General features: G+C 43.1%; 1 long non-coding RNA gene across 1 annotated transcript; it reads left to right on the forward strand.

The window, feature by feature from the left end:
• Positions 1 to 5,159: 5,159 nt before the first annotated feature.
• Positions 5,160 to 6,423, forward strand: LOC147583792 (uncharacterized). Its single transcript, XR_015242249.1, has 2 exons — positions 5,160 to 5,636; positions 6,227 to 6,423. It is a non-coding gene; the product is annotated as an uncharacterized LOC147583792 (long non-coding RNA).
• Positions 6,424 to 14,725: the final 8,302 nt, after the last annotated feature.

A 14,725-nucleotide genomic window follows, 5' to 3' on the forward strand; every position in this document is an offset into this window, starting at 1 on the left:
TGCCTGGTTTGTCCTGGAATTAATCCTGTGTCTTACTTATCCCTTTGCTGATTCTAATCTGTATCGTTTGGTTGTAATAAACCATAACGGGTTTAACAGCAGGAGTCTTGTGCATCCTACTGCATTGCAGAGCGTAAGGGTGTTCTTGAGGATCCCCAGCACAAATGGTTTATTTAATTCAGACATCTTTGAGTTCATCCAGCTGGCAAAACCACCTAGCCCCAGTTGCCTTCAAATCCTTACATCAGCCTATGCCTTCATTCATTATGCAAGTATCTTGAAGGTCCTTCTCTTTGCAACATAACAGTAGGCAATGAGGAGAGAGCAGTGAACAGAAAATGCCCCATACCTTAGATTTTTTATCACTTTCTAAGGGCCAAGCAGATAATAAACACATAAATTTGTATTCTATCAGCTGGTGATAAGTGCTAGGGAAAAAATATGAACAGATCAGGAATATTATCCTCTGCCTCCCCCAACACATACACATACACCCAAGGATTTTTCTTATCAAACTTAGGACTAGCTCTGGGAAAGATAAAGACAGAACAGGAAAACAATCATTTTTCAGAAAACTCTTGAAAACTAATATCTGACTTGCCTAAAAAGTGAGATTCAACTTTTGATCTAAAGCACTAGCATAATTCAAACAAACAAAATAAACAAAATAAACTCAGAATACATTTCAAATACTGCTCTACTTCAATGGGGAATCAGCTTAGAAACCCCTCACATAAAAGATGTGACCCTCTCCCCTAGGTCTTACAGGTATAGGATGGATGGAGTAGGTGGAGTGCTAAATCAGACTTTGCCCAAAGTTTATTTATTTATTTATTTTTTGAAAAAACCTCACCTTTTTTTTCCATTAAATTTTGCCTTTTTTATTCCTCCCTTACCTACACTTTATGTTCATTTCGTTGGTCCTTTCCAACATTTAGAAATTATAGTTGAGTTCCTTTTTCAAACATTTTGAATTATACATTCAAACAAGTTCAGAATTATAAGTGTACAGTACACTATCATGAATTTCTTGACCCGAAGCACTCATATGCCTCATCTAAATTACTCCTTTCTCCTCTCCAAATGGAAGCACTATTCTGCCTTATAAAACTGTAATTCTGCCTGTTTTTGAACTTCATATCAAATCATATGGTGTGCATTAATTTGTGTCTAGCATTTGCCATTCAGTGTCCTAGGACTATCTGTGCACTTCCTTGTAAAATCTAGTTTTAGCAAGAACCCTAATTAAGTCAGTTTAATTACATGATCACCCTCAATATCTGATCAAGTTCCTAATCCTCTACCATTTCCCAGGTGATGTCTGATCACTCCTTTATTTATTATTTATTTTTAATGTTTATTTATATGACAGAGAGAGAGAGACAGACAGACACACAGACAGCACAGGTGTGAACGCACACACGCAAGAGGAAGGGCAGGGAGAGGCAGTTAAAATCTGAAGCAGGCTCCAGGCTCCCAGCTGTCAGCACACAGCCTGACCGGGGTGAGATCATGACCTGAGCTGAAGTCAGTTGCTTAACCAACTGATTCACCCAGGTCCCCCTGTCTTTTGTTTTTAAGTTTATTTATTTTGAGACAAAGACAGCATGGGTGGAGGACTGGCAGGGGGGCGCGGGGAGAGAATGAATCTCAAGCAGGTTCCACGCTGCTAGCGCAGAGCCCGATGCAGGGCTTGAACCCATGAAACTGTGAGGTTTGACCTGAGCCAAAATCAAGGGTCAGATACTTAACCGACTGAGCCACCCAGGCACCCGCTGATCTGTCTTCAGTAAGAATCCTGTTAGTTCATTTTAGCCAGAATCCCCCTTACCTCAGATGTTTCCTCTTAGTAATTTTCTATTCATTAACCTGGCTATAGATTCCGGTCCCTGGCTATAGATTTCCACTTACGCGGTACTCAGTTGGAGTAGAGCCCGAGCTCTCACCCACGCTGTAAATTCCCATTGCAGTGATTCCTACACCTATCTCAATGCCCCAAGAAAAGTTTGCCTTACCATCTTTAACAAATGTCACTGAATATTTTTTTCTTGAACACCTTGCCTAAATCTCCCCTCTTCATAATACCCAGTGCCCTAAAACATTCCATATTAGACAGATGCTCTAACATAATGAATGATAAATTAAAACTCAATCTTTAGCAGTCATGGATTGGCTTATTAAAATGTAATCCCATGGACCCCCAGGTAAAATAGTTAATAGGACCAATGTAATTTAAAAGAGGGTCTTCAAGGGGGAAACTCATGATATAAAACCTAATTAATAAAGGGGTGATTATTTGCAACAACTTTTCCATTTGACAGCCCAATTTTGCCTCTTCTTAAACCTGGAGAAAATAAAAGGTGCCTTATGATGTATTACGAGAACTGTAACACTGTGGTTCCATCCAATTAGGGCCCCCGTACCCAACATTCAATATTATTAAAAATCCTGGCTCCATCCAATCAACAACCAGTAAATATTTTGCTCTTACAGACTGGGCTAACATGTTTCTGCTGTTCAGTGCCTATTTAAATAGCCTCTCAGCTGCAATTTGCCTTCACCTCTGAAGTGTATCAAATTGATCACCTAACCATGCAGAAAAAAGACTCAGAGTACATGCAAATATTTGAGCAGAGTACTCTGAACTTTATATCCTTAATATAAACTATAAGGACAAAAAGAAATGCAAATAAATTTAAGTTTACTGAGTAAATCTACAGTTGATAGTAACATTGGTATTACACTTTTTGAAACCACTATACACATACTGTAGCATAAACAATATATTAATGCTAGTGTTTATTATAACAGAAAAGAGGTACAAGTATAAAATAAGAGAAAGCAAACAAAAAAAATCCCATATTAAACTTTTACTGGGAATATGAGTACAAACTTACGAGTAAGGAAGCATGTGTTTTAGATATCCACTGAAAGGCCTAGACAAGATTATACCCAAGTAGCACCCAGCCCATGTATCACACCAACCTTGGTGTCTAAAAGGAAACAGGCTTTTTGGAGAAATCATTGGTTACAGATTTGTAACAAGAAAGTACAAAGTGAACTGGGGCTTTGTTTTACACTTAAAGACTAATAGGGTTGTGTTTAAAGACTAATAGGATTCATGTTGAAGGGACACTGATTCAAAAGGCAAATGTGGGACAGCTGGAGCATCAAAATAAATGACAGGAATTGATTATAAAATAGTGAATGAAAGAAAAGCCCAAGAATATGTTGTGATACTCCAAAAAGAAAAAAAAAGTATAGAGGGCAGGGGAAGTGGGGAAGGAAAGCTGCTCAGCTAAATGGAGAAGGATTGACACAATTAGCAAAAACATCACTTTGTAACCCCCCCCCCCAACGCCCACCATGTAAAAATAGGTTGAGGCAAAGATTGACAAGTGATGTTGAAACCCTTAGATGAAAGGCTGTTGGGGAACAGAATATCCCTCTGTTGCCAAGTATTACCCAAGGATTACCAAAAAAAAAAAAAAAAAAAAAAAAAAAAAAAAAAGTGTGCCTATATGAGACAGAAGGGCACCTTGACTAAATGCTTCTCATCCCTCATAATGGGACGTGCTTCCTGAATGGAATACAATACAAAGTACACAGAAACGTTCCAGTGTCTAAACTTGCCGTCTAACCCAGGAGCCACTGGGGGGTTCTCTGTGGCTACCATAAACATGTAACGTGGCTAGTGTGACTGAGAAGCTACATTCTCAACTTTATTTACTTTTAATTAATTAGATTTTAGAAATAAAATTGATTCAGTTACTTAAAAAAAAAAACAACCACTTTTCAGTATGTTCCAACAATCTCGGTTTGGAGACCTTTTTCAACAGTAGAACAGTAAAAGCTAAATACAGATCAAGAATTCCCAATGAAAATTCAGCATCCACACGGAGATCCGGCATACATGCCAGATTCCAGCAACTTATTACAAAAGAAACATAAAATTTCTCATTAAGAATTCCCTATTAGCTGCATTTGTCATTAATTCCACTAATTTGAAACTGATAGCTGGATAAATTGGGTTAAATAAAACATATTAGAAATGATTTCCCAGGTACATTTAAAGTTTTTACTTGGCTATTAAGAATTATAAAAAATTACATCTGTACCTCACGTTATATTTCTAGGAGACAGTACGGCTCTAGACCCAACGACCACTTTACAAGGAACAGTCAAGTTAATTAGATAATTAAATAAAACCATAAGAGAACATCGTATCTGAATGCCAACATTTTACGATATAACTTTCCTGGAACCTTCAAGAACCAAAATTAATTTCAGTTTTAAATGCAGGCAACTGTTTTAGGGACGAGAGAGCTAAAGCAAAATGCAATGTGCATTTTGCAATCTTGTTCGGGTTCTGGCTCCAAAAACCCCGACAACTGTAATAGATACTTTCGGAAAACTGGAGAAAGTCTACTTTCTTGGACGGACAGTGGAGTTTTGATGTTAGAAGACTGTCCTGATTCTCAGAGGATGCACGCTTACGATTAAAAGGTGAAGCGAATGTCTGCAATTTACCATTAAATGGCTCATCGTTAAGAATACACAGGACTAGAGACAAAATCTTAACAATTAGCGAACGTGGATGAAGGTTCCACGGATGTTCGTTATAGTGGCGCTGCAGATTTTAAGGAAGAATTTCTACACGGACACCCGAAAGAAAAACCTACCTGTCAAAACTTCACCCTACTTAGGGTGAATTCAATTCCAGCTAACGGCAACCGGCCCGCCGCGTCTTTGCTCTCTAACTGCTACAGTCGAAGCTTCGGGCATTTGCAAGGCTCTGCCGCGCTGAGTTTTCTAACTTAACGCGAATTCACTCACTCAAGGCGTTTAACGTCGATAACTGACAACGCCAAGAGCACCGCGTGCCCGCCAGGATGCGACACAACCGCCACGCTGGGGGGGCGGGGACGTCGGGGCCGGAGTCGCCGCGACCAGGAAAGGCCTGGCTCCCACGCCTCCCCCGGGGCTGCTCCCCGCCTCGGGGGCCCAGCCGGCCCAGGCTCTCTGAGGAAGAGGCTTTTGACTCCGCGCCTCTCTCTTGGGCTCCCCCCTTCCTACGTATCCACTCAGAGGCCGGGCGGCGACAAGCAATGACTCTCCCTCCGACGCGGGAGTGGCGCGCGGCCAAGATGGCCGCCGCCCCGCGCACGCGCTTTTCCGGTCTCCGCAAACGGCGCGAGGGGCGGGGCCTCGGAAGCTGGGCGGGCCGCGCCGACGCCTCTTCTCGCGCCCGCTAGCTGAGAGACGCAGTTTTCCTCCTGCCGGGAGGCGGGGAGCCGCTCGGAAGGAGCCGGAGCGGAAGGTGGGGTTGTGGTCCTGGGCCGGCGCGGTGCTCTTACCCGTCTTACCTGGATGACAGTTGCTTTCAAATTTTGGTGCATACGTGAACCGTCCTCTTCATTGCACAACTGTGCCTGCACGTTCCCCGCGGAGATCATGAGTACAACCGCTACATAGCTGCACTTGACCTTTTCCTAGGGCACTATGCGTGATTCATTTTTTCAATGTAGTTCAGCCTCCTGTTTGTGAAGGGAGCTGCAAACTACACTTGAGACAAGAGGGAGAAACGCTACAGCGTCTCAGTCTGAAGTCTCTGACACTACACTGGAGGTGAAGAGGTGACCTAAGTTTAAATGAAATGGCTTGTCTAGATGTGCGGCTGAAGCTACATGTCTTCTTTAGTGGGTTAGGAGAGCAACTGTTATGCCTAATGAGCCTCTGATTTCCATTACGATTTTGAGTTAAAAAGTTTTAAGAGCTTGGCCATCCCTTTCCGGTACCAACTAAAAGAAGACCCAGAGTGGGAGAGTTCTCCCTATTATTAGCCTTGAGTTGGCCTTAAGGCTAACGCTACAGTGACCTCCCATGGCAGAGCTTCAGGGGTGTCATTAGTCATTTCCTAGAAGGAGGCAGATAAATCATTAAGTTGGCAATGGACGGTCTACAATAAGTCTTAGGAATCCTCTATCTTTTAGTGAAAGGGGAGGGAATTTTGAATGGCTGTAATTTTTCTTGGTTTCAGGGATTTGCTTCCCAGGGATATGTCATGGACTAGGTAGTGAACCTGCTGGTCTGACAGAATTGTAATTTATTCTCAAAAACTTTGTCTTGTGGGAAAAGGAACCTTACTAAAATGCAGTCAGGAGGCCAGAGGGGGAACTCTCACAGGGTACCACTCCTTAATCACAGTAAGAATGATCAATTATAGGCACCCCCAAAAGAAGAACTGCAATAGGAAATTACAGCCCCCAACAGATGTACATCTCCTACAAGAAATAGACTACCCCAGCAATTTAGCCAATGAGAAACCATCATCAACCTGAGCTCTTCCTTTTCTCCAATGGACCCGTTGGAAACAACCCCTCCCAACTTTCTCCTGCTCCATAAAATAATGTTCCTCCTCTTTGTTGGACTAGCCTATGGTTTTTGCTGTCGGTTGCTTGTCCCAAATTACAATTCTCTGCTATTCCCAAAAAAACCTTCGTACACTGGCCCCAGCTCCTCCCTTTTCTCCTACTTGGGAGATCAGAAAGAGTGTGTGTAGCCAACACACTGGTCAGAGAAAAATGCACACAATGAGATAAGACCGTGAAGGACAACAAACGTTTTTAAAATGCAGTAAAATATACATAAAATTAACCACTTTAGCCATCTTTAAGTGTACAACTCAGTGGCATTCAGTACATTTAGAAAGTTGTCCGACGATCCCCACTGTCCATCTCCAAAAATCTTTCACCATCCCAAACAGAAACTCTGTAGGGAAACAAATCTTTATGAGATCCGGCCAATGTTTTGGTCTCCAGGATTTCTGGAAACAGGAAAATGTGAGTTTAACTGCAGCAAAATGAGGATGCTGAATTGTAATGAACTTTAACAAGGTGTCAATCCATAAACTTTCTCTCTGTGCCTCAAGATAACCTCTGAAATGAAGACATTTAGACACTTCAAAGAACCTCCAGAGAGAAGCAGTTCCCTTGATATTGAACTTGAATTAACAGCACAAAATTAACTTTCTGGACACTATATGATTCCCTTTGGCCTCATTCTATTATTATTGGCTTATTTTGTACATTTCCCACAGGTGATGACAATGTTCTAAACACTCTAGCGTAAGTGGTAATGAACAACTGTGTTACCCTGGACCTCCTGCTGGCCAGCTGAAGCAGGATATGTTTCGCCGCTGACACATCTTGCTGCACCCGGCTTACTGATTTAATTGGCTTGGGTCTGCATGGGGAGCCTAGCTGAAGCCATGTCCCCCTCATTACCCTGCCGGGAGTCATGGTCCTGGTCAGTCTTGTCTGAAGTTCCCTAAAAGAACGGAATCAATTTGGTATAAGCCCCTATGGCTACAGTTAATTACAATATCTGTGTTAGTCTCCTCTTGCTACTGTAACAAGTTACCAGAAACTTAGCAGCTTAAAACAAAACAAATGTCCGGTCTTGTAATTGTGAAGGTCAGGCATCTGAAATGGGTCTCACTGGGTTACATTCAGGGTATCCACAGGCTGTGTTTTTTCTGGAGGCTGTAGGGGAGAATTCATTTCCTTGCCTTTCCAGCATCCAGAGGCTGTCTCCATTCCCTGGCTTGTGGCCATACATCACTCTGATCACTGCTTCCATTCTCACATCTCTTCCTCTGACTCTGACCCTACTGCCTCCCACTTTTGCTTAGAAAGGTCCCTGTGATTACACTCAGCCCACCTTAATAAGCTGGGGTGCCCCCCCCCCATCTCAAGAACCTTAATTTAGCCACACCTGCATAGTCCCCTTTGGCATACAAAGGAATATATTCACAGGTTCTGGGGATTAGGGCATGGACATCTTTGGCAGGGGCATTATTCTGCCTATCGCACAAAGCATCTACAAAGAATTCTTGGCTAGATACATGAAAAATCAGGGGCCAGAGTTGTAGAGAAATGGCTCTGCCACAGTGCCCTTGAGACTTTGTATCTATCCACATAGGCCATGCAGGCAAAGGGCCTGACTGTGGCAAATGTGAATGTTGGCAGAACGCCCTGCGATCTTCCCAGAACATGAGGGATGGGAGGCCTGGAAGTAAGGAGCTACTATGAGGCCACCTCCCACTTACCTCCCCTGGGAAACTGTCAGAGGACAGTTTCTCATTGCCTCTTAGGTTCTGAGGAGGTAAGGGAGTTTTTTGCCCTGCCCCATTCAGAACAGAAGTGCAGAACGTAAAACTGCTTGGTCGCAGTCTAGGTTGGGCTCTTCAGCTCTGGGGAAGCGGCACAAAGAGTACAGGTTAAAGTTGATGGTCTTTGTGTCCGCCAGTAGAGGAACCTCCCCACCCTGCCCCCGGGGAGTCTGCCAAAATGATGTTATCTGTGTAGTCTGAAGGCATGAGTTCTACTTCCCGGGTCCTTGCCTGTCTCTCCTGTGAAACTTTTACACAACAGAACATTTTAGCCAAGCGTAGAACTTCAAATCAAATGTCATCCATCTAGGTGGTGATATCTGGGAGGGGTGCTCTAATGAAGGGAATAATCATGTTTAACTCTAGTCTACCGTCAGCCTCACTGATGCTTAGTGGCTCTAAGCACAGGCCGACCAGGGAATTAAAAGGTGAAATGGCAGGAATCTGTACCCTTTCAGCGCCTTTGCTTGGCCAGTAATTACTGCAGCATATTGACCACCAGCCTCCACTGGTTAACTGGTTCTTAACAGCTGGTACCCACCAACAGCAAAAAGCTTTAGGCTCATTTCATGAGGGTGGCTCAGCAGGTCCCATCCTAATCATGGGAAAAGGTGATTGTCTGGAACACCCAGGACAGAATCTTGTAGCCAAAGTGCCCGATTTTAACAGTTAAGCTGGTTCCTGCCCCTTTTGTTAATCCTCCTCCCAAGGTATTCACTTCCTGGGGCTGGGGAAAGGGTTAGGCCCTTAAGAAGAGAGATGATGCGTATTACTTCCTCCAAGAGTCAACCCTTTTTTTTTTTTTTTTTTTTTTGCCTTCCCCTTTTGCCTTTTGGTCTTTTACAAGTTTTTGGATGGTCACTGGCAAAGTGGAGGATAAAATGTCTTCGTTCTTACAGTGGTGACACTGCATTTTTTTTCTAGCAGAGTATGTCAGTCATTTTTTTTTCCCCCCAGGATCCTTCACTCTGTCCTGTCTCATCTCCCCCAGGAGCTTGGGCTCTTTCCTCCTCTGGGTGGTATGAAGTTGTGGTAAGCAGGACGCAACAGCCATCTCGTGGTTCAGAACATTTTTCCAGTAAAACAGCCACCTTCTTTGGGTTCCTGGGAAAGGCAAGGATATAAACTTCTTTGACTTTAGTTACTTTAATGTTTTGGCTGGCTGGGCCCAAGAGTTGGAGGTCTCAATGGCCCTCTGGGGCAGGGCTGGAATGTGATCCTAGACAGTAGATCTGAGTGGGACTACAGCTAAAGCCTGCTGGCTGTGGACAAAGGCACCTCCCCCAACTGTGCTTAGGAGACCTGCCATCCCTGCCTTATGGGCTTATGAACCTGTTGTAGCAATTCCTAGGGACTTGTCTAGTCTCAGAGTATCCCAAAACGCCAGTTGGCCATGGGGACCTCCTCTCGCTACAGCCCATGATGGGGTCAGAGGCAGCCCACCCTTGGTCCAGACTTAGGCACTTCTCCCCTTTTCCTGCTTGGGCCCGGAAGTCTTACAGGGTCCAGAGCTGCTTAGTGGGGGACCAAGCAGGCAGGCTTACCTCTCTCCCCAAGCTGCTGCACCTCTGACCCCAAAAGTCAGTTCCAATGATGTTCACTCAAATACCTATGAGGTAGGGAAGCTGAAGGGACTCCATTTTATTTATTTATATTTCTAAATGTTTAAAAATGTTTTTATTTATTTTTGAGAGGGAGAGCATGAGTGGGGGAGGGGCAGAGAGAGAGGGAGACACAGAATCCAAAGCAGGCTCCAGGCACTGAGCCATCAGCACAGAGCCTGATACGGGGCTGGAACTCATGAATCATGAGATCATGACCTGAGCTAAGTTGGACACTTAACTGACTGAGTGCCCCAGGAGCCCCAGGACTCCATTTGAGAATGACCTCATCTCTGCTGTTTTTCTGCTTGGCCCCATTTACTCATGTTCAATATTTTGCCTCTGAATAAGACAAAAAAGCTATGTTCCCATTCAGGGGGAAGGCAAGAGAGTTAATCATTCTTTGAGTTTCATCCTAGGCCCCAAATACCTGATAACACCTAAGAAGAGCCAGATCCCAAACATGTTCCAGGACATTAGCTTTGAACAAGCCTTGGTTGATAATGGCATCAATACCCCTACCTTTAGTAATTTGTGGAGTCTATTGCTCACCTGACACTTGCCTTTGATTGGACCCTACCCTGGATTCCTGAAGAAAAATGTACTCTAGGCCCTTTTCTAATATAAATCCCTAACCCCAATTCTCTTTTCCTTTCCTAGTCTCCCAGACACTCGGTCTGCCATTCTCCATCACCGATGCTATTATTCAAGAAACTCTGTTTTTACTTTCTCTGGCTTGCATTTGATTTCAATCCTGTGAGAAGTCAAAGGCCCCCTTCACTGGTCCTGTGGTACCCTCCTCTGGGTCCCTGGGCCCACCCTGCCTGCATCTTGTTGAGGCTACCACTTGTTGAGGCTAATGAGACATAGTGGGAGATTCCAAAAAATATACAGAGCAAGGGGTGCCTGGGTGGCTTAGTCGGTTAAGCAACCAGCTCTGGATTTCATCTTAGGTCATGATCTCACAGTTCAAGTGTTCGAGCCTTGCATTGGGCTCTGTGCTGTCTACTTGGAGCCCACATAGGACTCCCTCTCCCTAGCTCTCTGCCACTCCCCTGCTCGCTTGCTCTCTCAAAATAAATAAACTTCAAAAAATAACAAAACACGCAGAGCAAAACAGCACAGAACAACACCATGTCAAACTGACACACAGGTATTTTAGAGTTTCAACCGCTTGAAACCGTCCAGTATAGTTTTGTCAATCGATTGTCCTGTTGACTGGTGGTCCCTATTATCTATTTCCTGATTACCTCAGCCGCATCCTGATCACCTGTAGGGAATTTGAGAGATTTGAGGACTGATCTAGGGAGAAGACAGGACCACAAGAGGTAGAAAATCCAATGACCTTTACTGGGTTGACAAAGATTTACCATCCATTGACCTCCACCGTACCTCTTACCTATAAATTCTCATTTACCCATAAGATACTTGGATTTGAACCTGCTTTTACACTAAGGTCTCTTTTCCCCTGTTGTGATAGTGCTGAATAAAATTGGTTTTACCACTTTAAGTCCACCACTGTTTTTCCTTCAACAGGGTGGCTCTTGGACAGGGTTGTGTGACAGGGGAAGTCCCAACATGAGACCATCCAAAGGCTTATGGCACAGAAGCCACCATCCAGAAGGGGAGGAGGGCAAGGGAACCCCTGGGGGAAAAGGGCATCTGGGAGTGGTCTTACTGTCTAGGTGACTTTGCTCAGTACAATGGAGGAGTCAGAGAGCTCTGAAAGGCCACAGCAGCTTGGTGTTTTACTAGGCTCTATGTCTTATCAGTGTTCAGTAGATGCTGGGTGACATTTTCACAGTATCCAAAGCAGGGAGGCTCTGAATGGCTAAAAATATGCTTGTTGGGCTATTTTAAAAGTTGGATATGCAAAAGTTTGAGTTTGGCCCCAGAGGGCTTTTGAGTTAATGGGTCACAGCCTGTAGTGAAGAAATAAACAACCCAAAGGCCAATACACAGAGTGGCTTATTAGCATAACAGACCTTTATCTCACACTACACACTAAAATGAATTCCTTGAGGAGTAAACATTGAGAAGTTTTAAAAATAATAAAATGTGGAAGAAAATTAGGAAAATAACTTTTATACTCTAGAGTTTAGGAAGATTTAAAAGCAAGCTAGGAGGGGCACCTAGTGGGCCAGTTGGTTAAGCCTCTGACTCTTGATCTCAGCTCAGGTCTTGATCTCAGGGTTGTGAGTTCAAGGCCCCCCTGCTTAAAAAAAAAAAAAAAAAAAAAAAGCAACCTAGGAAACCCAGAAAACATTCTTTAAAAAGTATAGGCTTGGGCGCCTGAGTGGCTCAGTAGGTTAAGCGCCAGATTCCTGATTTTGGCTCAGGTCATGATCTCACAGTTCATGAGTTTGAGCCCTACATCAGGCTCTGCACTGTCAGAGTGGAGCCTGCTTGGGATTCTCACTTTCTCTCTGCCCTCTCCCGCTCCATGAGGTTTTTTGGGGGTGATAGTGGGGCTTGTGGGGTCCAGGTTTGATGACCAAGAAAGAAATTTTGAAGACGTTTTTAGCAAAAAGGTGATTTTATTGAAGCACGGGGACAGGACCCATGGGCAGGAAGAGCTGCCCAGGGACCATGAGGAGAGACTGGTTATATACTATGGGGTTGGGAGAGGTAAAGTCCAGGGGAAGTTTTCAGTGAGATTTTCATATGCTAAAGAAGACTCACAGAATAGTGGAGGCCCAGCCATTGTCAAGCTAGGGTTGTTTTTCCCTCTAGCAAAGCATTAGCATTAAGACCATAAGGAGTTCCTGTAGAAACATTTTAATCTGCCAGCCTCAAGTATTTGTCAATGGGCTGGAGGTTATAGGAAAATTTATTTCTATCTGCCATTTCCTTCTGCCTTTGTTTACCACTTTACTATGGAGGAGTGATGGAGACTTAGGTCCTGCAGGACTATGATCTCTATCAGATAACCATTTGTTTTTCCTTTTCCTTTGTTCTTGGGCAGCCAGGAGTGTCGGAGGAATATCACACATATCCTACCTGGGGTGTTTGCAGCCTGTCAGCTTGCCTTATGCTCCCTCCTTACTGCTCATTCTCTCTCTCTCTCTCAAAATTAAATAAACATTAAAAAAAAAAAAGTACAGACTCGGGGCGCCTGAGTGGCTCAGTCAGTTAAACATCGGACTTTGGCTCTGGTCATGATCTCATGGTTGTGGGTTTGAGTCCCAAGTCAGGGCTCAGAGCCTGGAGCCTGCTTCAGATTCTGGGTCTCCCTCTCTCCCTGCCCCTCCCCACTTGTACTCTGTCTCTCTCAAAAAATAAATAAACATTAAAAAAAAAAGTATAGACTCAAAAGTATAGACTATTGGGTTATGTAAAATTAAATATTGTATACAGATATGACATCATAAAGTTAAAGAAGCAAAGTTATCAGTTAATAGATGCAAGAACATTTTATTACATTGATCAAAAACTGATAATACATCTTCATAAACCAGATTTTAAAAGGTACTTCATTAACTTCATAAAGAACACAATCTGAGTTTTTTGTGTCTCATGTCCATGAAGTACAGCCAGACCAATACTAAACCATCCTGCACACCTAGAAAACTGATCCGAGGATTAACACAACAATCTGCACAACCTGAACCACAGAATCCAGCAGGGATACAGATGGTTCCTGGCTTAAGATGTTAGATTTAAAATTTTTTGACTTTATGATGGTGTGAAAGTAATATGCATTCAGTAGAAACCATACTTTGAATTTTTAATTTTGATCACATCCCAGGCTACTGATAGGTGGTATGATACTCTCTTTTGATGCTGGGCGGGGGTAGCCAGCTGCAACCCCAGTCAGCCATGAGATCATGAGAATAAACCACCAGTACACTTAAAACCATTCTATGTCCATATACCCTTTCTGTTTTTCAAGTTCAGTACACTGCTTAATAAATTGCATGAGATACTTAACACTTTATTTTTTTATTATTTTTAAAAAAAATTTTTTTTTTCAACGTTTATTTATTTTTGGGACAGAGAGAGACAGAGCATGAACAGGGGAGGGGCAGAGAGAGGGAGACATAGAATCGGAAACAGGCTCCAGGCTTTGAGCCATCAGCCCAGAGCCTGACGCGGGGCTCGAACTCACGGACCGCGAGATCGTGACCTGGCTGAAGCCGGACACTTAACCGACTGCGCCACCCAGGCGCCCCAACACTTTATAAAAGATAAAATAAGCTTTGTGTTAGATAATTTTGCCCAACTGTAGGCTAATGTAGGTGTTCTAGGCATGCTCCAAGTAGGCTAGGCTAAGCTATGATGTTAGCTAGGTTAGGTGTATTAAATGCATTGTAGACTTAATGGTATTTTCTACCTGGGATGGGTTCGTCAGGGCATAGCCCCATTGTAAAGTCAAGGGAAACTGTAAATATACTTCCTTTAATAGATTCAGGACTATGTAGCTCTTCAACTTCTTTTCACAGCTTCAGTTTGTTGTAAGTTTCAAAATTTGTCAATTTTATGTAAAATCTATTTTAAATAGAATGATGGATGAATGAATACATCTCGATGTATAAGTGTGTAAAAAAAAAAACAAAAAAAACAAAAACAAACACAATCTACAGCAAATAGCTTACCTAGCATCCTTGATAATCATTACCGACCAAGACAAGAATGCTTGATTTCTTTCTGACTTTACAACAGTTTGAGAGGTCCTGCACAAAGAAACGAGGTAGTATTAGAACAAGAAAAAAACAGGGACAGAAAATTGTATTTATACGGAAAATCAAATAACGTAATGACAACTATTAGAGGAGAGCCAGGTTTCCAGGTAACTGGACTTGCATAAACAATTATCAATAGCCTTTCTCTACAAGAGCAGTAATCAATAAAACAATGAAAGGGAAAACTAAAGACCTAAGAAAAGGACTGAATTAATGGAAGGGAGATCTTAGGAAGTGGTATAGGCTTAAAGTTATAACTATCGTGTCCT

The sequence above is a fragment of the Puma concolor genome, chromosome A2, assembly GCF_028749965.1.
Source record: "Puma concolor isolate L17-30 chromosome A2, mPumCon1.1.hap2, whole genome shotgun sequence".
Lineage (NCBI taxonomy): Eukaryota > Metazoa > Chordata > Mammalia > Carnivora > Felidae > Puma > Puma concolor.